Source organism: Mya arenaria, chromosome 7 (genome assembly GCF_026914265.1).
Source record: "Mya arenaria isolate MELC-2E11 chromosome 7, ASM2691426v1".
Lineage (NCBI taxonomy): Eukaryota > Metazoa > Mollusca > Bivalvia > Myida > Myidae > Mya > Mya arenaria.
Genome location: NC_069128.1, coordinates 58,420,510 through 58,443,170, shown reverse-complemented (window position 1 = coordinate 58,443,170; position 22,661 = coordinate 58,420,510). Strand labels below are relative to the sequence as shown.

Here is a 22,661-nt window from a genome sequence, read left to right as displayed (position 1 = left end):
AATAAGTGAGTGGTATGAGTTATTGAAATCACACACAGACGCTCGTAATATTGTTAAGAGCAACATTCAATGAGGAGCGAGCGAATAAGTGAGTGGTATTAGTTATTGAAATCACACACAGACGCTCGTTATATTGTTAAGAGCAGCAATCAATGAGAAGCGAGCGAATAAGTGAGTGGTATGAGTTATTGAAATCACATACAGACGCTCGTAATATTGTTAAGAGCAGCATTCAATGAGAAGCGAGCGAATAAGTGAGTGGTGTGAGTTATTGAAATCACACACAGACGCTCGTAACATTGTGAAGAGCAGCATGTAATGAGAAGCGAGTGAATAAGTGAGTGGTATTGTTATTAGTCTGCCCTCTGAGAATAAATAAATTTAAACAACAACAACAACAACAACAACAACAACAACACTTCCCCAAATGTTATTGGGAATAGCAGTTATTCGAATAAGCTTACGATTAAAAACTGGAAATGAAAGTATAAAACATGCATTGAACTATTCCATTGTTGAAATTATGATATAAGGAAACTCCGATGTTACTATGTTAAACTTATCATTGACAATAAATTATGTTCTACGAAAATCTAATATGTTACTTAGCAATTCAGTATAAATGAGTGTACAACTTTCATTTATAATTATTTGTAATTTAGTGGATCAAAACACCTTATGTTAACCCCCGAAAAAAAATAATATTGCAATAAAAACGAAATCAGGTACCCAAAACAACACATTTAACCTTTCTCGAACTCATTGTGAAATACATGCCATTTAGCTAATTTGTGGCAGGTGATATACTCCAATTTCCAATAACAAACCAATTTCAAAATTTATGCGAAAAGCTACGGAAACAAGCTCCGTGGCAAATGTTTAAACAAAACACTCGGCTAATTGTTGATGCATGTGTCAAAACAACTGCCGAGGGATAGTATAACATGTTTGAAAACACTATATGAAAATAATTATTTGCTCAGTTAACAATCTAAACTTATTTTCTTAAAAGGGGAATCCGTTGGTGACGTTTCTGCTACCGGTGTCGCCTCATATGCGACCTCTGGTACGTATTTTAAAAAAAATGTTTTAACCTATTTACTTATGAAATTGTGAACTAAGTTTATATACCATTACAGCGATAACATTCGTTGATACGATGTTAATTACACGAGAGTGTGGTCTTGTGTTGTGGAGGAAAGCGGAGTAACCGGAGGAAACCCACTTGTCCGGCTTGGTGACAACAAACAAAACTCACTTTACCCATGTCGGTAATCGAACCCGGGATGCCCTAGTCAGGACATAGTGCACCGATCACTGTGCTATCCTTACAACTATAAATACAATAAGCACAATCACGGGACTTACTTGTGGATTTGGTTATAACATCTATAATTTAATAAACAGATAGGTTTTAGAAAGGTTTTAAAAAGCTAAGGATGCTACAAAAGAGGAACAAGGTGCTAAAGAGAAAAGGGCAAATTGTATCTGCTGTAAAATATGAAATATTATGAATTGGTCATAAAGTGTTAGGAATTCTGTTTAATATAAGAATTCAACAGCCAAATATATAATGTTTGTACGTATCTAGTTTAATATTATAAGTTGAAATCAGAAAAAAGGAAATAATTGATATTCTAAAGTATTTAAATTATTGAAGACAGAAAGATGCCCGTGCTGGTTTTGATAAGGGCATCAGGTTGTCCATTCTAGTATCCATGGTGTCAGCAGGGTGCCACCAAACGGCAAGGGTTCAGTACCCTTCTACATAACTCTTGACCTAACACCCCTTATACAAACAGCAGCAGTCCTGAAAGTATGATGTTTACACGAGCACGATACAGTTGTATTATAGCTAATTCAGTAATTTTACTTTCCTTTAGACACCTTTACATGACCAAACCAATATCAAATTTAGTACTGTGTTGCTAATATATTTATAATTATTTCATATAAATTTAAAAAAATGTTTGGAAGCATCGGTCATTACATATTATTATGAAATATGTTCGTTTTAAGCTTACAACTTAATTTGGACATTCAGTACGAAATGCAACTGAAATTATCAGCTTAGGAGTGGCATTCAGTAAGTAACGGAACTGGACAGATAATATGCGAGAGGTATTCGGTATGTTATATAGATCCCTATGATAAGACCACTTTTTCTTAGTTTTAGCCGATAAATAAAAACTAAGTTCCTTTCATATAATACTATAATATTATAATTTTTAGAGGGATTGAGCCTCGCAATATACAAGGTTCTAATTTATATTGCAAAACTAGTTTTAAATTTTCCCTAATTGCTCAGTGTGATAGAGTGATGTAGAAGAGCATTGGAACATGATCGATTCCTACGGGGTATCCATGCCTAAAATCATCGTGTAACCATTCCAGATTCCACCTTTGATGTTGATTCAACTACTGGAGCTGTGACAACGGCTGCTAGTGCTTCTGCCCTCGACAAGGCCACAAAAGACGAGCACACGGTCACCATAACCGGCACAGGAAACGGCGGTGAGACCAACGACCAACGGTGAAAGTCGGTGACTGCAGCGGGGAGGAAAAACTGACTGCCGCTCTCGGAAGCCTTCTGTTGTCTCTTCTTGCGTATACCTTTCTTTCCCTGTAAAAGACTTTGATAATTTTAATTAGTGCGCCCTTATCGATTCTCGCATTGTATATGTATATGTATCGTGGATTTAACCCAAAGTGCCAAAGACTTTGCATACCAAAAGTAACACATTTTTTAGACGCTTAATATTTTAGGTGCCATATTGTGGACGACTACTAATAACAAAGGCTTTTTATTTAAATTAATTAGTTTAAGTAAATCAACAAACGAAGATTTGAAAAACATCGAACGAGGGATTCATTCACTAAGTTGATGTTGGCAAGAAATGATTTAAACTGCGTTTCAATTGAGCTATATTATTTACAAGTTTCAACAAATACCTTACATTAATTATTAAAAATTGTAAGTTTATTTTCGAAATTGTTACGAACGTCTTTGCGAAACATTGCATTTTGTGTCACATTTAAAGATAATAATAACAAAGGGTTATAATTTGAACTTTAAATGATTAATTAAATAAAGGCAATTTTATCACATTTACCACGATACAAATATAGTTGATGTCTGACAACGAGTTTCTGTTATTATTACTAATGAAGTTCAGGTTAAAATACATATAATTGAATACAATGTGATTGTGAGTCGAAAGATAACCGTTTTGTTAATGCACAGGTTTATTTTATTTCTCTATAACCAGTGTACGGACTACTTTGATTGTGAACGTTTTGGTGAAAGGTTCAAAACCTAATAGAGTATTAGCTATTTGGATAATCAAATGTGTCATTCAATTCAAATGAAAATGCATAGAACAGTTAAAACATTTTGCGAACTGAATCTACGAAGACTATTGTCATTAGATAAAGGTACAAGTGTACAAATTGTCTAATGTATCCAAAAAAAATATGTTTTTTAATGTTTTTGTTCGTCCACACTGGTTTTGTGATTTTAGCTTATCTTCCTTCAATGAGAATTCTGCATTATGATGGCCATTGTGGTTCTGATTGCTGAATGTCTCAGCCTTTTTTCACAATTGTTCTATTTCCTTCTTTCTTAAGCTTACAAAATGGTTACGCTGATACATACTAACTAGCCATTCCTGACCTTAGATGAACACCTTGTCAATACAAAAACATAACCAAGTGGTATAAGTTGATGTGATTAACGTCTTTGACACATACCAACCTTTTCATTATATAAAATAAATGCGAAGTAAGATTATTGTTAATTACATATTAAAATTGAACTAAACTACCAAGATGTGTCAAAAGTAACATTAATTTTGTACTTGTATATACATAATTCAGAAAAATAAAACATGTATCACAATATATGAGTTGTGTTTGTTTTCTACATTTTATTTGAATTATGACGATGGACGATCCAGGAACATAGCAGAATGTCCAATATCGTCCTATATCGTTCACATGAGCTAAAACAAAACAATGATGATACAATGAACAAGTCCAGTAGTCAGTTATTTAAATATAAACCCTGTTGAGAGGCACAAGATGAGGGCCCAAACGACACTGAATAAGAGACACAAACACACTCTCATCAAAACCAGTCCAAATGATTAACACAGCGCTTTGGAACAGTCATTTAAAGACGAGGTCACTGTAACACGAGGTTACTGGGGTTTTTGAACTTGTTTATATGCGCAAAACCTTACACTTGTTCCCACTTGATCCAACATCTAACATTGCAGAACTGCTTTTAATCAGTCAGTCATCATAATATACTTTGAAACACATACAAGTAAGATGTATGTGTGGTCTGTTTCAGAAAACATTTTGTACGGTATGTCTGGATTAATATATGGTGCCTACAAACAGGTTTTTCGTTAAGGTATGGCTACTGAGCTTGTCCATGGTAAATCAAAGAAAAACAAATATCAAGGATTTATTTCAAATTCTTCTCACGTCATACGCCACGATGCGCATGCAGTAAACCTTTAAGGTATTCGAAACAAGAGAGTTTAATTCATTTCGTACATGAGTATATAAAGAGCAGCGTGTGTCAATAATTTGTGGCTGAGCCTATGCCGTAAAGCTACTGAGCCCTGAGCTCTTGGTTTTAGGCGTGTCGGCTCTAAGGTGTCTGTATTTTTGATTCCGCTAATCAATTGAAGTGGAATATGAAAAGTTATATACATACGAGCCAAAACACGTCTGGTCGTTGGATCACGTTGATGCACCTGTCCCTTCTACCCCTGATCGACCGCAACATATTGCTTGCTCAAGCTGCGTTCCAACAGCAGCCCCTGGCTCTTTCTGTCGATGCCAATGCCCGGAGCGTCTTAGGCCATCTATTGCTCCGATTCTAGTAGTGGACGCATTCCGTCATTTTCGGAACTACTCTGCACCTCAATGATGGGTATTGTAGCTATAAGTGCTCGCACAAAAATGCATCTAGAAGATAATTTTTTCAACATAAAAATACTCTTGTGGTTGGACTGCCAGTGCAACAATGAAGCCATAGGATTAGCAAGTTCTGTCTTAAAGCTGGAGCAAATTTACTAAACCCAAACTACAGTCAGGATAAGATGAACCTATCTTACACTCAACGACCTGCGACAGCCGAGTTATTCGTTTGAAGTTCAATCGGCCTTATAGTATATGCCAATTAAGTCCCCATAATACATCTCATCCTGTACAACGAAAGTGGGTGGTTGACCGACACCATTGTAAGCGGCCTTATTGTGCATTAAGGGGAGTCTGTAATCCTATAATTTATTATTTCCACACATATTTGTTACAGTTTGTCTATGACTTTATATCTTTTATAATTATTATTTCATATTTGTATTATAAAAAATGTTATGTTTATATTTTTCGTGAGTCACTAACTTGCTTTTTAATTATTTTTCAAAATTGTTTGTCATGATAAATTTGAGTGTTAAAGATCGGTTTACAATTGCAGATTTTACTTCAAGCTATTAAAAGTGAAAGATCTACTGTCTCATCACCTTCATTTTAGGGCCTGCCATTTAACATTTCGTCACCTTAGTGCAATAACTGAATAACAGCATATAGAAATAGAATCAGATATTGAGTTCTTGCACTAAGGTGACGATTTATTTATCTATTTGTTATCAGCGATCAATAAACGCAATGTCATAGGGAACATGTTCGTATAAATATTATGCACTTCAACTTATTAAGCAATTAAATAAGGGGAAATACTCCTGTTAGGTTGGGAAGGGTTATCATCAATATGACAACCATTGTTACGTAAAGCCTCTTCTTCATAATTGGGTACTTAGACATCTTGACTCATATTAATACAAGTGATCATAGTTTCAATGTCATGGTAATAGGAATGACTTCATAACTGGGACTTTTGACATAAGGTCTCATGTAAGGAGAAGTAATCATAATTTAATTTCCTACCATGGTAATTAGAATGACTAATATTCATAACTGGGACTTTTCACTTTTGGTCTGATGTTAAAAGTAATGACCATAATTTGTTTCTTGGACTTTTGAGTTTTGGTTTCATGTTAAGAGAAGTGACGAACATATGTTTCACTACCATGGTTATAGGAATAAATATTCTTCATAATTGGGTATTAAGACTTTTTGACTTGTGTTAAGAGAAGTGCTTAGAACCTGATTCACTACCATGGTTATAGGAAAACTATTATTTAAAACTGAACAACAATACTGGTAATAAACCTTAATAGTTTTAAAAGGGCAGGATGCTGCAGAAGTCGGTCCGGGTACTTTAGAGAAAAGTAAAATCCAATATTGTATCGTGCTGTGAAGAACATTTCGAGATTCACAGAAAATGTTAGGATTTGTGTTTGGATGAAGTACTACTATTAAGAATCATCTGCCAAAAAATGTATGTAAAGTTTAATACTTATTATCATAATATAAGATAAAATAAAAACCAAATAACCATTTGATTTTTTTGAGCGTTTTTTAAATGATGGTAGAAGGGTGCCAATGCTTACTCTCATAATGGTGGAAGGGTGATAAAAAGGGTACAGCACCCTTTCAAACTCTTAAGCTAATACCCGAATCATAAATCTGACATATTCAGAGAGACATACATATCACATTTGCAGTACTCTTTGCTTGGTATTCGTTCCACGCACCATCCCCTTTACAGTAACCATCAAGTCACCAAATACACCTTAACTTGTACAAAAGGATGTTAGGTTGAGCAACATCACTATACGCGGCCTAATTTTGCACAATTGATGAAAGCCGTTATACGCCGAGTCATCTAAAATATCCTGAGTTAGTAGGTATATTATCTCTATCTGCCTTATACATTTTTATACAATTAAAGGATTTAAGAGCAAAGAAACACATGGACTCCGATCACAACTCGAATTGAGGGATCCTTTCTGCACGAAAATATAAAACATACAGGTACACTTCTCCACGCCATTTTAAATCACCTAAATGTTCCAGAGTGCCTGCCCTCTTCAAACTCTACATGCTTGTCGATTCAATTGTAGGAATACACAGGTAAAACCCTATTAATCACAATGAATAATTAAAGAAATCCTGTCGTTTTATTAGGAACTTATATTTCATTTTGTTTTTTTATTTTAAATTTTTCACCCATATTTGTGACAGTGTGTCTATGACTTAAAAAATATAATGGTCATACTTTTAACAATGTTCATGTTTATATTTTGTAGGTCACTAACTAACTGCACTAGGTGTCATAATTATTATTAATCTTAATTAAGATCGTTTGAAATTTCAGATCTTCCTTCAAGGACCTACCAGGACCTACCATTTAAGTTTTGTTTTAACTATTTGTATAAGCGATCAATATATTTAGTGCTATAAATAGAATAAACTTGTAAAGCAGAGAAGAAAGAAGAAATTCTCCGGTTAAGTCAATTGAAGGGGTTTAAAAGTGTTATCATCAGTTATGTAATGACGACATAAATTCTTTTCTTTTTATACAGTCTTGACCTTGTGTCTCATGTTAAGAGAAGTGACCACACTATGTGGTACTTGTATATTATAACAAGGTTAAAAATAAAGTCGAAATTCGCCTAATATGAGGAATATGTCTTAAATCCGGAATAAAAATACAGTGCGGAACTGTTTGCTAAGGCTGACTAATTGTCACGAGTAAATGAAATTCATAATAACCATAGAATCCTGACATAAGATAACAACTGTTTTAAATAAGATTAAACTACCAAAGTTTTATTATAATGTTATTAATTGGGTGATTTCATATTGGCCCAGTAGATATTTGTCCGAGGTTAGCTGTATTTGCCTGAGCCCTTCGTGATTTCATATTGGCCCAGTAGATATTTGTCCGAGGAAAGCTGTATTTGCCTGAGCCCTTCGGGCTCAGGCAAATACAGCTGACAGAGGACAAATAACTGGGCCAATATGAAATCACATAATTAATAAGTATTTTATTAATTAACGTTTACCATTTTGGTTAAAAACATTCTTATAACTTACCTTTAGTTCACAGTGAAGCCGTATTTTTCCCTTATCCATTCATGGTGTCTGCTTTTCTAGACTTGACTTTGCTGATTTTGACATGCATCCTTAGAGTGACATTGCACATATTTATGAATAAAGCACTGTACATTGTAAGGAAGCATGTCTTTTCGTCTTAAATTCGTAAATCATTTGCCAATACGTCAAATTTTTCACCTTCGTCGTCCTTTTTGTCGGTGCACAAAATCGTAATAGTCGTAAAATCCACAAACGGGTGAAATGCAACTGTAATATCAAACCGTACACAGTGGTTCAATCATTCAATATGTTCAAGTATTCCAAATAGGTTTATAAGAAGCACAAACTTTTCAAAATATTCGGAAAACGAAAAACAAAATGACTACTATAATAATTTCCGACATATTTCTCATATTAGGCGAGTTTCGACAGCCAATGAAAATGGCCCATTTCTCAAATCCTATATTAGGCGAGTTTTTTAGCCAATCAAAACGGAGGAAACTCATATTAGACGAGTTTTGTTGATATTGGCCGAGTTTGGTCGATATTTAGCGAGTTCTGGCATATATTGTCTTCAATTGTCTGGTATTGGTACTGCTATTGTCTCTGTATCTCGCTAAATACGTAATAGTTGATTAATAATGGTTTATATGACATTCAGGTTTAAATACTAGCCTAGGGAATATTATGTTAGTCGGTTTATTAGCCTTGTATCACTTTGAGACTCTTGCGTCAAGTCCATATCGCATGAGAATCAACGAGAAGTGATACAACCCCACAGATCAACTGACTAGAATATCTTTTGATTTCTTTCAAAATTTAAAGTACTTTTAAATAGTATTAGTTTTATTTTCACAAAAGCAATTTAATTCGACGAAAACCGTACGTCCTATTTCTTTCAAATTGTATTGCTGAAGATTAGCGGAATCAGTAGACACAGTGTGCATTACACATTTTTCCGGGTTTAAATTTGAGACGGAAATTTAACATATATTTTACACTAATGAAATAAAACTCATTACTTACGAAAATTTCTTTCATGAAAAACAAATACTTAAGTTACGTTTTACACTTACTTTAGTCAGGTTATGAACAAAGTATAATACCGGAGTCTTACTGTAGCGACGTTATGTTCAAACAGTAGTCACGTTATGCTCAAACTGTAGTCGTGTTATGTTCAAACTGTAGTCACTTTATGCTCAAACTGAAGTTATGATATGCTCAAACTGTAGTCACTTTATGCTCAAACTGAAGTCACGTTTTGTTCAAACTGTTGCCACTTAATGCTCAAACTGTAGTCATGTTATGCTTAAACTGAAGTTATGATATGCTCAAACTGTAGTCACTTTATGCTCAAACTGAAGTCATGTTATGCTAAAACTGTAGTCATGTTATGCTCAAACTGAAGTTATGTTATGCTCAAACTGTAGTCACGTTATGCTCAAACTGTAGTCGTGTTATGCTCAAACTGTGGTCACGGTATACACATACTGTTGTCACGTTATACGCATACTGTTGTCATAGTCATATACAGCTGTCGCGTTATACGCATACTGTTGTCATAGACATATACAGCTGTCACGTTATACGCATACTGTTGTCATAGACATATGCAGCTGTCACGTTATACGCATACTGTTGTCATAGACATATACAGCTGTCGCATTATACGCATATTGTTATAATAGATATATACAACTGTCACGTTATACGCATACTGTTGTCATAGACGTATACAGCTGTCGCATTATACGCATACTGTTGTCATAGAAATATACTGCTATCTCATTATACACATACTGTTGTCACCGACATATACAGTCGTCCCATTATACACATACTGTTGTCATACTGTAATCACATCATACACATACTGCATTTATATGCAATTTAGTCACGCTATACACATATTTAGTCACATGCGCAGTTGAAGATCTGGTTATTAAAATGTAGCCAAACATTGCTTGTCTTGCAGGCGGGCAGTCAGGAGTTCTTGTTTGAGATGTCACCCAGCGCGGTGACTCCCCTGTCGAGTCTTACAGTGAAGGTGGGCGAGAGCGCCGTGTTCACATGTCGGATATGCGGTCGCCCCCGCCCCTATTGTCACATGGACGTTTAACAGCAACATGTCTGTGGTACCGGACCACCGAACAATCACGGCGTACAGGGAAGATGGCGTTGTTACTCTGCAGGTATTTGGACGAGCAAACAAGTTTTACAATCAGTTGTGCGATTATCGTGATTAGCTCTTCTGGCCAAATGGTAATGTGTACGTAGTATGTGCGTCCGTGCGTCCGTGCGTCTGTAAACAATTGCTTGTGAACACGATACAGTCTTCAGTTTTGATTGTATCTCGATGGAACTTGTACAGTATTTAGATATCCATAAGATCTCGGTTCCTTTTGAAAACCAGATCCGCCAATGCATGCCTAGATTATGGGTCATGAAAGTATAAAAAAATGCTATTTTTAGCTAAGTCTATTTTTAGCCAAGTCTACATGAGCAAAGTCTATCTTTAGCCAAGTTTACATGTAAAGTCGCAATTGCTTGTGAATATTTGTTCCAATTATGCCCCTGGGGTCATTACTGGCCATGCCCCGGGTTCACAGGTTTGGTATACTTAAATTGTGAAATGTTAAAAACTTTTTTGTCTGAAACAGCTATGCAGATCCTTACTATGCAGATCCTTGCTATTTTGAACAAGGCTTAATTTAGTGGTCCACTACCATGGTTGTTCAAATTATGCCCCTTGGGTCAAAACTTGCACTGTCCCGGGGGTCACAAGTTTCCTAGAGACTTATTTCAGAAATATTTTCAAACCACAAGGCCCATACCTTTGATATTTGTTGTGGAGCATCATATGATGACCGGCTAGCAAAACGTTTAAAATTATGCCCCTTGGGCAAAAGCTGGCCTCGACCATTTTGTCTTACTTTATTAATTCTTAAAGCTACAGTAATGAAATTTTGACCATGTGTACAGTTTTGCAAACGAGCATCAATGTTGTCCTCGGATGTCCTTGACTTTGACCTTTTGACCATTTTTTTTTTATTTTTAAAGCAACAGAAATGAAATTTTGACCATGAGTGCAGTTTTGAAAGCAACTATTTTCACCCTCTGATTACCTTTACTTGGCACATATTAAAATAGTTCATGCAACTAATCTGCTTACAACACTTTCTGTCCTCAGATGTTGAACGTGCAGCGTTTTCAGCTAACCCGAACACAAAAAGTGAACTATATATGTGTTGCCTTTTACTCATACGTACATGCTCTGGATTGAAAATGACCACAATAGCCATGCCAGTAGAGCATAGGCCCTTTTGGGCCTCTTATTGGTATATCTTGTGCGAATGAGCAGTTATTTCCGGAAGTACGGTTGCCAATAAACGGTATTTGTTACGCTTTAAACAAAATGACATTTCAATTAGTACTAATTTCAATGTGTATTAATGATTTTTTTTACAAAAAAACAGCATGCTTAAAGCTGCACTAATTTTATTTTTTGTCTTGGAACGAGCCAATTTATGCGAAAATGGATGTAAACCAGTGATATAAGACTGCTGACAAAACAAAAGATTGCAGATATTTATATTTAAGTTAAACAATTGATATTTTATGCAATTTTCTTAAACCGTTAGTAGCGGTTTTAGCCACAAAACATTAATTTTGGAACGGAAATCTGAAAATCTGCGATCTGATCTCTAGTCAGCAGTCTTTTATCACTGGTTTGCAGATATTTACGCAAAAATGTGCTCATTCCAAGAAAAAAAAAGTTATATTAACGGTAAATCTGTCATAGGGCAGCTTTAATAAAAATTAAGGAGATTTTGTTGTTCCTTTTCTATCATGATCGCTCCATCATTATGCTGTTTTTCGAAAAAAACAAAATATCCGAAAACTATATTCTTCCACATACGTTATACATGTAATGCGTTTCAAGTCCCCCTCTCCTGTTAACAGATCTCCCAGGTGACAGCGGCAGACAGCGGGGAGTACACATGCGTTGCCAATAGCGACATCGGCGGAGTCGTCACCAGGGCGACACTCACAGTATTGGCCGTCCCGACCCTCCCTCCAAACCGGACATGAAGACGCAGGTGGGAACTTCCGTCCACCGGGAGTGGCGCCCGCCTTTCATCGTATCTTGTAGACAGATACAGGTACAGCGCCTTTAATGTACATGTAGTTTAAAGTTGAGGACTTCTTCTACTTCTACCAGATACTTGCCACATTCAAAAAGGGGATAGCGCAATAAAGTAAAATAAAACTGAAGAAAAAGGTGAGAGTATGTATAGTGAAAGATAAAAATAAATAATAAAGAATCGAGATTAAGAGTTTGGATAGTTGAGCCTTATGGGGATTACCTATGCATCCATGAATCACAGTTGAGCTCGTATAAGGCGCATCCTGGAAAATGACTCGCTTTGTCGTAAGAACTCCTGCTGTGGTAGGTCATGTTTAACTATACTGGCCAATGACTTATGAGATGGTGCGGTGTCCGTTGTCCGTGCGTCCGTCCGTACACGAATGCTTATAAACGCGATTCAGTCTTCAGTTTCGATTTGTCTCAGTCAAACTTATACAGTAGTAAGATATCCATAAGAGCTCGGTTCTTTTCTTAAGTCAGTCAGATCCACCAACGCATGACTGGATTATGCCTTTGAAATGCTGCAGCTCTAACGAAAGTTTACTTTAAGGGAGACAACTTAACGTCTATTCTTATAAAGTTAATTTGCCCTTTGCAAAACATAATTCACTGATTGCTTCACTTTGAATGTGGGTTTAGTATATTGCCCATAACTAGTATGTACATTGTTTTGATAAAAACAATATCATAAATGTCATGGTAGTAGAGCATAGGCTCTCGTGGGCCTCTAGTTACTGGAAGTCGCCGGGTATACCCACTTACTAATTCGTCCGCTCTGATAGAACTTCATAGAAATGTAGTCAATCCCATGAACATTAATTATATACTACTATTACGTAAGTTCAATGTTCGTTGTTTCCAGGGTTACACAAAAGAGTTCAATGAGGTCGGTCTGGATTACTGGCAGGCTGGGATTCCCTACGTGCCCAACACCTCCCAGGTGATAGGAGACCTCTCCACCGGGGCCATATACCAGTTTAGGGTTCGAGCCAATCACAATCGGTATGAGCGACCCCAGCATCCCCTCCAACTTCGTCGCCATACCAACCGAGTCAGGTAGTTATAGTCCAATGGAGTTTTGTTATATTTCAAAAATATTATATAAATATCATATGGCAGCATGTGTGACATTGAAATTGTCAACCCGTGAGCAGAATGTCACCTGAGGCGTAAGTATTTTATTATACCGAACAAAATGAAGTACATAAAAGGTTTAAACATGTTTTTGTAATTAAACAGGTTTAACAAGGAAAACAAAATATAATATAATTATATCTAGGACCAAATTCCAACGTTAATTATGCTAAAATTCCTTAAAAAGCCCGACAGTTTCTGTCGTCTGATGTTTTTGTGTACAGATTGATTAGTGACGTCACTGCTGAATGTGTATAAGGGAGGCAATCACGTCATAATTTAGCTAAAATATTGACGCAGTTATTTGCCTTTATATGACATTCAAAATATCACTGCGGTCACATGACCTGACAATGAATTTTCGCTTGGTCACGTGTCAAAAAGATTAAAATGTTTCTGATAATCAAAATATCGTTTTCGGGTAATGGGATTTTACCATTGTAGACAAAAGTGAGGTAAAATAATAATATTTTGTGTTGATTATGCCCTGAAGTTTCTCGAATTGTATAATTGTGTTGTTCATGCCTTGAGTTTTAACTTCGCCACAATGTCGACAAGGAAGTACTTAAATGCTTTTGAGCCTGTATAACAGCGTTTATATTTACAAAATGAATCGCATCAATCATACAATAGTAAGTTGTTTTTTTAGCTCACCTAAGCACAAAGTGCTCAAGGTGAGCTACTGTGATCTGTCTATGTCCGGCGTTTGTCGTCCGTCGTTCGGCGACAACAATTGGTTATAATCATCTTCTTCTCCTAAACTGCTTGGACAATTTTCATTGATCCATGGTTGGTGCTTGATCAAAATTGTTCAAAGAAATGAACTCCAAGCAGAACTCTGGTTGCCATGGCAACCTAAAGGAAAGTGTCAACAATTGGTTATAATCATCATCTTCTCCTTTACCCCTTGGACAATTTTAATGAAACTTCAAATGAATGATCATTGGTTGGTGCCTTTTCAAAAGTGTTCAAAGAAATGAATTCCATGCAGAACTCTGGTTGCCATGGCAACCTAAAGGAAAAGTGTCAACAATTGGTTATAATCATTATCTTCTCCTAAACCCGTTAGACAATTTTAATGAAACTTCATAGGAATGATCAATGGTTGGTGCTTTTTCAAAATTGTTCAATGAAATGAATTCCATGCAGAACTCTGGTTGCCATGGCAACCTAAAGGAAAAGCGTTAACAAGTGGTTATAATCATTATCTTCTCCTAAACCCCTTGGACAATTTTAATGAAACTTCATAGGAATGATCCTTGGTTGGTGCTTTTTCAAAATTGTTCAAAGAAATGAATTCCATGCAGAGCTCTGGTTGACATGGCAACCTAAAGGAAAAGTGTCAACAATTGGTTATAATCATCATCTTCTCCTAAACCCCTTGGACAATCTTAATGAAGCTGCATAGGAGTGATCCTTGGTTGGTTCGTTTTCAAAATTGTTCAAAGAAACGAATTCCATGCAGAACTCTTGTTGCCATGGCAACCTAAAGGAAAAATTACAAAACTTTCTTTGGCAAATACTATGAGGCCTAGTGCTTAAATACTTGGTGTGTAACATTGTCTATTGGTTATCTACCATGTTTATTAAAATCTGATTGTTATGTAAAGTTTACTCTTGAAGAAAGGGCAGCAAGTCTTGCTATACGGTCTACCTTTTTGTTGGAGATTCCACTACTTTCTATTTTTAGTAACAAGGGAATAGATTTTAAATTTTATTAAGTCTTCAACATAGTCAGTTCTAAGATAATTATTGTTCTTTTTTTTAGGTTCATAGATTCAAATAATTATTATACACTTTATTCTTTAGAAGAAATTTTATTTTTAGTTTATGATAAATTTAATAATCAGACTTTTCCATTGAACTTCATGTAGATTATTGTAAACTTCATATAGATTATTCTAAGCTACAATCTTATCTTCTGTGTGGATAGTGAATAAGCCTTATATAAAGCAACATTTGGTTCTTAACATTTGAAGGAAGGTGGTGTTGTCCTAGATGGAAGTAGCGATAATATTAGTTGAAGGTGCTGAATGTGTTCTGATATTTGATTTTTAAAGCTTAAGGCAGTTTATTGATTTTATTGGATGGTGCACTGTTTGTTGTTTGTGTATCTATACTAAAAGTTCGTTCAGTGTGCAAGCAATTTAACATAGTTTTTTTTCAGTGTGCAGGCAATTGAACGAAGTCTTGTCAGATTGTAGGCAATTGAACAAAGTCCTGTCAGTGTGCAGGCAACTGAAAAAAGACCTGTCAGTGTGCATGTATCTGTACCAAGTGCTGTCAGTGTGCTGTCAATTATCAATTGTGCAGGCAACGGAACAAAGTCCTGTCGGTGTGCAGGTATAAGAATCAAATTATGTCAGTGTGCAATTAATTACCTAGTCCTGTCAGTGTGCAGGCAACTGAACAAAATCCTGTCAGTGTGCAGTCAATCACCAAGTCCTGTCAGTGTGCAGGAAACTGTGACAAGTCTTGTCAGTGATTATCCAGGCAACATGTTTGACCAGTATGTTTTTCAATATTTTTTGAGAACAAATATCAGGCAATATTGATAACAAAGGTTAAACTCTTTTACTTAGCTGAGCGATATAGGGCCATCATGTCCCTCTTGTTTATATTTTCACCTTTAATTAAACGATTAAATTAAAAAAAAAATCACAATAATTTTTTCATAAAAGGACCATAATATTTTATCATAAAGGCATGAAGCGGTTTGTTTTTGACGCTAATGGTCTTCCATACTTATCTTTAGAACTGACAGAGTACGCTGATGGCAAGTTTACCACGTGGAAAACCACATATTAGAATGACTTCACCGAACTCGAGGAGCTGGAAAAGGTATGATAGTTTTGTAACTCTCCGTAACATTATTACATGTAAATATTTTACTACGGGAAGGCATGTCAGTGAAACATACCGTAACATTACTACATGTAAATATTTAACTCCGGGAAGGCATGTCAGTGAAACATTCCGTAACATGATTACATGTAAATATTTTACTCTGGGAAGGCATCATGGTGAAACATTTCGTAACATGATTACATGTAAATATTTAACTCTGGGAAGGCATGCCAGTGAAACATTCCGTAACATGATTATATGTAAATATTTAACTCTGGGAAGACATGTCAGTAATACATTCCTTAACATTACTACATGTGTAGTCCAGTTGAAATTCTGAGAGTTTAAGGGAGACAATTCATGCATATTGATTTTGCTTTTTACCAGTCATTGGTTATTGTTTCCCTTAGACCATGATATGTTATATGGTTGAGTGAATTCTTTGAAATTGGTCAGGTGACTGTAATTATCATTGATGCAAAAATTTTCCCTCCATTGTTGAAAACGTTTGAGAAGTTGTGGAAGCTTTTAATTTGATCTGGTCGAGGTAAAGGAAAACTATTATGGTCAGTATTGGTTGCATTTGATCTTTTAACTATTCTATTTGTGTTTGCAATGTGTTGGAAATGTAATAATGCATTTGGTAGATTTGTTAGGCTGAAATATGTATTTTCGTGGTATTAGACTTTTGAGACTTGGTTTCAATATATCATAATCTGCTAATTGTTCTTTACATTTAATATTGCATTCATGGTTTTGGGTTTTCAGTTATAACCAGGATATGAAATGCATTCACCTGAGAGATGTGTGATTGAGAGTGAGAAGTTCAGTCCCTCAGACCTGTTAGGAGATTGATGTGAGCTGTTATGTACATGTTTGATTATTGCATATGTACATTGTATGCCATTGTATGTTATGTCATTTTAACGCCACTAGACAATAACCTGACGTATGTGTAATATCATATTTAAGTAACGCATATATTCTTTGTTTACTATGTACCTTATGTTTATATTACAAGAACAGTTATATATGTATTGTAATGACATTTTCTTATATTATATGGAATACGGTTATTGGAATCTACATGTTTATGATAACTGAAACGGTGCAATAAAGACTAAAAAACGAACCCGTGCCTTTCTAACATTCCCATAAGAACCATTTAATAAGCTTGGAAAGTTTAGACTGGTAATATTGGCGTCCAACGTAGCCCATAAACATTAAATGAATACAGGAGAAATCAGAAATTTAATTTTAAAGAATGGAAAGACAGTGGAAATATTATAATATATGCACCGTATTGAACATCTACATTGATAAAAGTGTACGATTTGGATTATCAGCCTGATTAACATATAGCAGTAATCGACTGCCATAACCAAGTTGATGAATTTGAACATATAGCCATATGGATCGGATTGGATCGTTTGGACTTTCGCTAACACCATATCGGATCGTTTTGTGGTCCAGGTTGTACGTGATGATGTGCCATCGTTCGGGAACCTTCTTTGAAATGCTGGGACGCATTTCAGGCCGCAGGGAGACAGGATGTGTATTGTGATCACCAGGAGACGTATTCTTCAATCATCAAGGACAGAAACTTTGTAGCAGTGAACTTTATTTGTGAATTGTGAATTAGGACTTATATATTTGTGTCTAGTGGCAGTAAAGATCAAGGTTTTCAAGATTACGTGAGTAAAATAAATATTGCATTATAATCTTTTCAGAAATTGCAGTTATTTCAGTAAATCTCTATTTATTTTTATTATTTTCTGATTTTAACGTTTTACTTTCACAAGGATAACTGCAGTTTTTGATTGAAAAGAGAATATTGATGTACATGTTTGTTGAGCTATTGTAGTGTGAAACCGAAAGTAAGAGTATTTTCACTTTGCATGTACTTTAAACCTAAAAAAGGACATTAACTTACTAAGTAACTAAGTTATTTTTAGCACTGTTTAACATTTAACACTATATTCTGACTATTTTCCGCTACATTGAAACCACTCTGATATTGATTTTAATCAGCTGAGTTTGTTTACGTTTGCATTCCAACACATGGTCTAATTTTTGCCCTACTATTGACCTAGTTGTGTATTGAATTATATTTGGCAATATTACCCCAGACATTTGATTTTCAAGCCTCAATTGTATTTGTCTTGTATTTAGTCGAGTTTTGGTGAGATCATTTGTGAATTTTGGTCATTTGTCATTGAATAAACTAGGGAATAGTTTCTGACATTTGAAGTACTGCTTTTTGACAGCTGTGTTAGCTATTCCGTTTTACCCCCACTTTAGTGACGTTTGCATATTAATTAGTAGAAGTTGACTTTCATTGGTTCTTAAATTAGAAGCTAAAGGTCATGTGACGTGTCAGGTGATTATTTAGTAGTAGAGTAACCTTATTTGGAAAGGTCATGACCCATGAACTTCATTCAACAGGTAATGAATTTACTATGAAGAGATTCTGCAATAAATACACATATACAATAGTAGTGATTTGTTTAGATAGACGCACTTGTAGAAAAGAATTAGCTTAGGTTATTTAGACGAATAGAGCTACTTAGTATATATTTTTGACTAAGAAGTATTAGAACCTATTGGGAAAATTATTTAATTGATTCATGCATTGAATCAATTAAACTTAGGATAAATCTGGAAACAACTGAGAATAATGAAATTGTTGTGAACAATCTCTGTATTCTTATTTGAGAACAAATGAGATTATATATAATCTGATTAGTTCGCATTGTACATAAAATACAGTTACCAAATTAATTTCTTTACTGAAACTAATTTGACTTAATTTGAACTTTGAATTGTCAGTATTTAAAATAAAACATTGTCATTATTTTAAATAAATTTAACTGGTCATATATTTATTTTACCCCACACTTGTTTTTGTATTTTGAAATGTTTAATATTTGTATTTAATTAACATAAGGGAACTTATTAATGAATTTGTAACTTAGAGTTGTGTCATTTTATGCAGTTGATGATTGTTTACATGAAGAGTGATCATAACAGATGAATATTGATTATTGATTTTTGGTGACTAATTATTGTGTGTGCAGTGCCTAGTGAAAAGGTACCTTGAATTTAAGCTGTGTATAATGAAAAGAGACACTTGCAATAGAAAATATTTTGAACTGCATTGATAGTTTTGCAAATTATTTTTTGTACTTAGACAATTTGCAATTATTCTATTGTGAATTATTGACACTTAGATTTGTTGTGCAATAATACAACATTACCAATGTGTTTCATTTATTAAAGGCTCATACATTAATTGATGCTTTAGATTTTATCTGAATGACCGATGACACATCTTGGTATAAAAATTTAGAGAAACTTTTTATTGCTACAATGTGATTAAGATTTTGAGTTATTTGATAACTTATTGGTGATAAAGTCTGGTGCATAGATAATGATTGAATGAATAAGCATTGATTTTAAGAGATGACTTAGGTACAGATGATGTTTTGCATGCTGAATTAATATCCCAATACGTGTAATTTGGGTGATAATTTGGACTTTGATGAGACAAGTTGTTTTGTCGCAATTGTACAATTGTGTATTACCTTTAAGCAATTGATGTGATATACTATATGTGATTGCACAAAGTGATAAGAAATATTGAATAGTAGATTTGTGTTACACGGGACATAAAATTCTGTGGAATTATATGAATACTAGTGACTAGTGTTCAGAAAGTATTTGTGTAATATGTTTGATTCGAAGATAGTGATTATGAATTGAAGTGAATGGAAAAATGAGAACTTCTAGTCTTTAAGAGAAAGACTTGTATGGTAGGATATCAGACATTTTAAAGTGACTTTGAGTTTGTGATTTGATAGTGATATGGTGTTGTGCTGTTGAAAGTGATTGGAATTATGGCAGAAGATTCAGAAGATAGTGAATTTGAGTGGGAATATGAATCTTATCTTTGTCCACGAATTTCAAACTTTATGGGAATAGTGAACAAGATGAAGTGTGCTGGGACACATTTAAATTTGAGGTGGAGATATTGTTGAATAGTAATGCATTTAGTGAAGATGTGGTCAAATTAGGTGTTTTGAAGGTTCTGAAGGGATCTGCACATAAGCTGCAAAAAGGCTTGGAACAGAAGCTACTCTGGGACAGATTTTGAACACAGTTGATTGTAGTTTTGGAAGTGTAGAGTCAAGGGAAGACATTTTAAGACAGTTTTACTTATTAAGTCAAGATACTGATGAAAGTATTAATAGTTACTCAAGGAGGGTTGAGGTATTGTTCACAAAGGCAGTGCAATTATGAGGTCTAAAGTCTTCAGATACAGAAAGTTTACAGAATGTATTGTATGCTGGATTGAGGAGAGGGATAAAATATAGGGTAAGGTATAAGTTTGACACAGTGAAAGTGTATGAAGATTTCATTTTTGAACTTAGAAGAATAGAAAAAGATTTTAAGCGAAGTTGAATAAGATGCACATAGTAATGAACATGATGCTTATTGTGGAGCTGGTGTGAAGATTGATGGATATGCTGAAATTGTAAGTGATGTTAAAACTGAACTTCAAATATTGCTAGATAGAATTAAAACTTTAGAGAAAGAACAACTAGGGGTAGAACAAAGAAGATGGTACAAGGCAAGCAGAAAGTACAGAAGATATTGTTAGCCTTCGATTTAAACTCCAAAGTTTAAGATTGAAACACGTGCGTGTTTGGAGGAACCTTAAGGATTTGTTCGCCCGGGCGTACTGGAGTACGCATATAGTCTTGATTTGTATAATGGTTGTTTCATTTTTGCATGTTTAGATTTTGAGTTTGCATAATTATGATTGACAGTTTACTACTTTGTGCTTTGCTGGGATTTATCAAACAATACAACGCTATAGCTTACCGTTGACAATGTGTTCTTTACAGTGTTACAAAGTAATTATGGTTCTGTATGCCTTGCTGACCTTAGACGAATGCGAAGAGAAGACTTCCTCCAACATTACGAGTAACAAATGTCTCCCTTGTCTATTAATCGTGTACATTGATATATACTGTAATGTAAATACCCTTTATCCGTATCCTCAGGGCGGTGGGTGTGGTACTGTACGTTATGCTAAGCGGCGTGTCCCCGTTTTTAGACGAAAGCGAAGAAGAAACTTGCTCTGACATTCTGAGGACCGACTTTTGCTTTCCCGACGAGTTCTTCGCCGGCGTCACTGCTGAGGCAAAGGAGTTTATTAAGACGCTGCTCGTCGATAACATGGGGTGTGTACATGTTGTCTTTGAACATTTTGACAATTATTTTTCATCTAAAGACCACGATACCCTAATAAAAGCAATCAACTATGTCTCTTGTTTAACGGGACCATGCCATATTACAAAACAAGGATAGCACACAACTGTAAGCACAATACACATGGACAGAATGTTGTTTTGTTTTTAGAAAGCGGCCCACTGCACATACGTGTCTGGATTCCGCCTGGCTGAAGAGGGCGGCGCTTCACCGAAGCAACCAGATTAGGCCCCGCCCTATCTCAACTGCCCGTCTTGCTTATTTCCTGGACAGAAGGCGACACCTGGTGAGATTTTAAATAATGGATCAATAGTTAAGGAATGATATTCGAGTTCAAGCCGATTTGAATGGATTGAAAAATAGGTTGTAATGTACACATGACAGTTGTATTTTGCTAATAAAATTGATTGAGCTTTAAAATTGTGTACTGGAAATTAGAGAGTAGTATTGGTTTGGCAGAGCGATATTCAGGGGCGGGCCCAGGAATTGACATAAGAAGGGGCGTAATTTAGGGGTGCAATCTTTTGACATGAATACCTCTATTATAATTATTTATTTATGTTTTAAAATGTTGGCAATGGGTTCTGAAATTTTAAACCATTAAAGTCAGAAATGATGCAGTATGAGCGTATTTTATTTCTTTTTTCCGATATTGACACATAAAGTGATTTTGAACGAATATTGTTAAATGAAATATCGGCACGTACCACGGTCGATATCGCTACTTCTGACCAACATTACGTAACATCGGATGAGCAGTATCGGTCCGGTAACGTCATGTTGGTCAGAAGGAGCAGTATCTACTCGGTTATGCAACATCGATCCGGGTACGCACTTTCCGCGCGCAATAATTTCCTAGCTGTTACCGTGCAAGGTACCCAAACATAATGATTGGTAATTATTTATATTTATAGAAAAATATGTGTTACTGTTAATAGTAAAAATATTATAATGGTTTTTTTTCAGGTTTTTGGCCACATCTGATAAGAAGCGACGTTTGTGCATCTGACGAAAGGCATATACCTCAATTCTTTATAATGACTTTGTGTGTATATAAGGTGTCTTTCAGCAGCCTTTTCTCACCTATTCCGTTACCTCAACATGTATAAGACCAGACCCCAGTGACTCGAACATACTCAAGTAATTTATCTTTACTAATCTCGACATTTTTTACAACTAAACAGCGAAACATGGGAAATGTTTTTTCTCTGTCAGATTTAAACTTATGGATTATTTTACT

The 22,661-nt window shown here is 35.2% G+C and overlaps 1 long non-coding RNA gene across 1 annotated transcript in view; it reads left to right on the top strand.

Annotated features, from left to right (window-relative positions):
* The window catches only part of LOC128240609 (uncharacterized), a 42,347-nt gene that overhangs the window by 830 nt on the left and 18,856 nt on the right, over positions 1-22,661 (top strand). Inside the window, exon 2 of the long non-coding RNA XR_008262219.1 lies at positions 1,013-1,066. This is a non-coding gene — a long non-coding RNA (uncharacterized LOC128240609). The remainder of the gene's footprint in view (positions 1-1,012; positions 1,067-22,661) is intronic.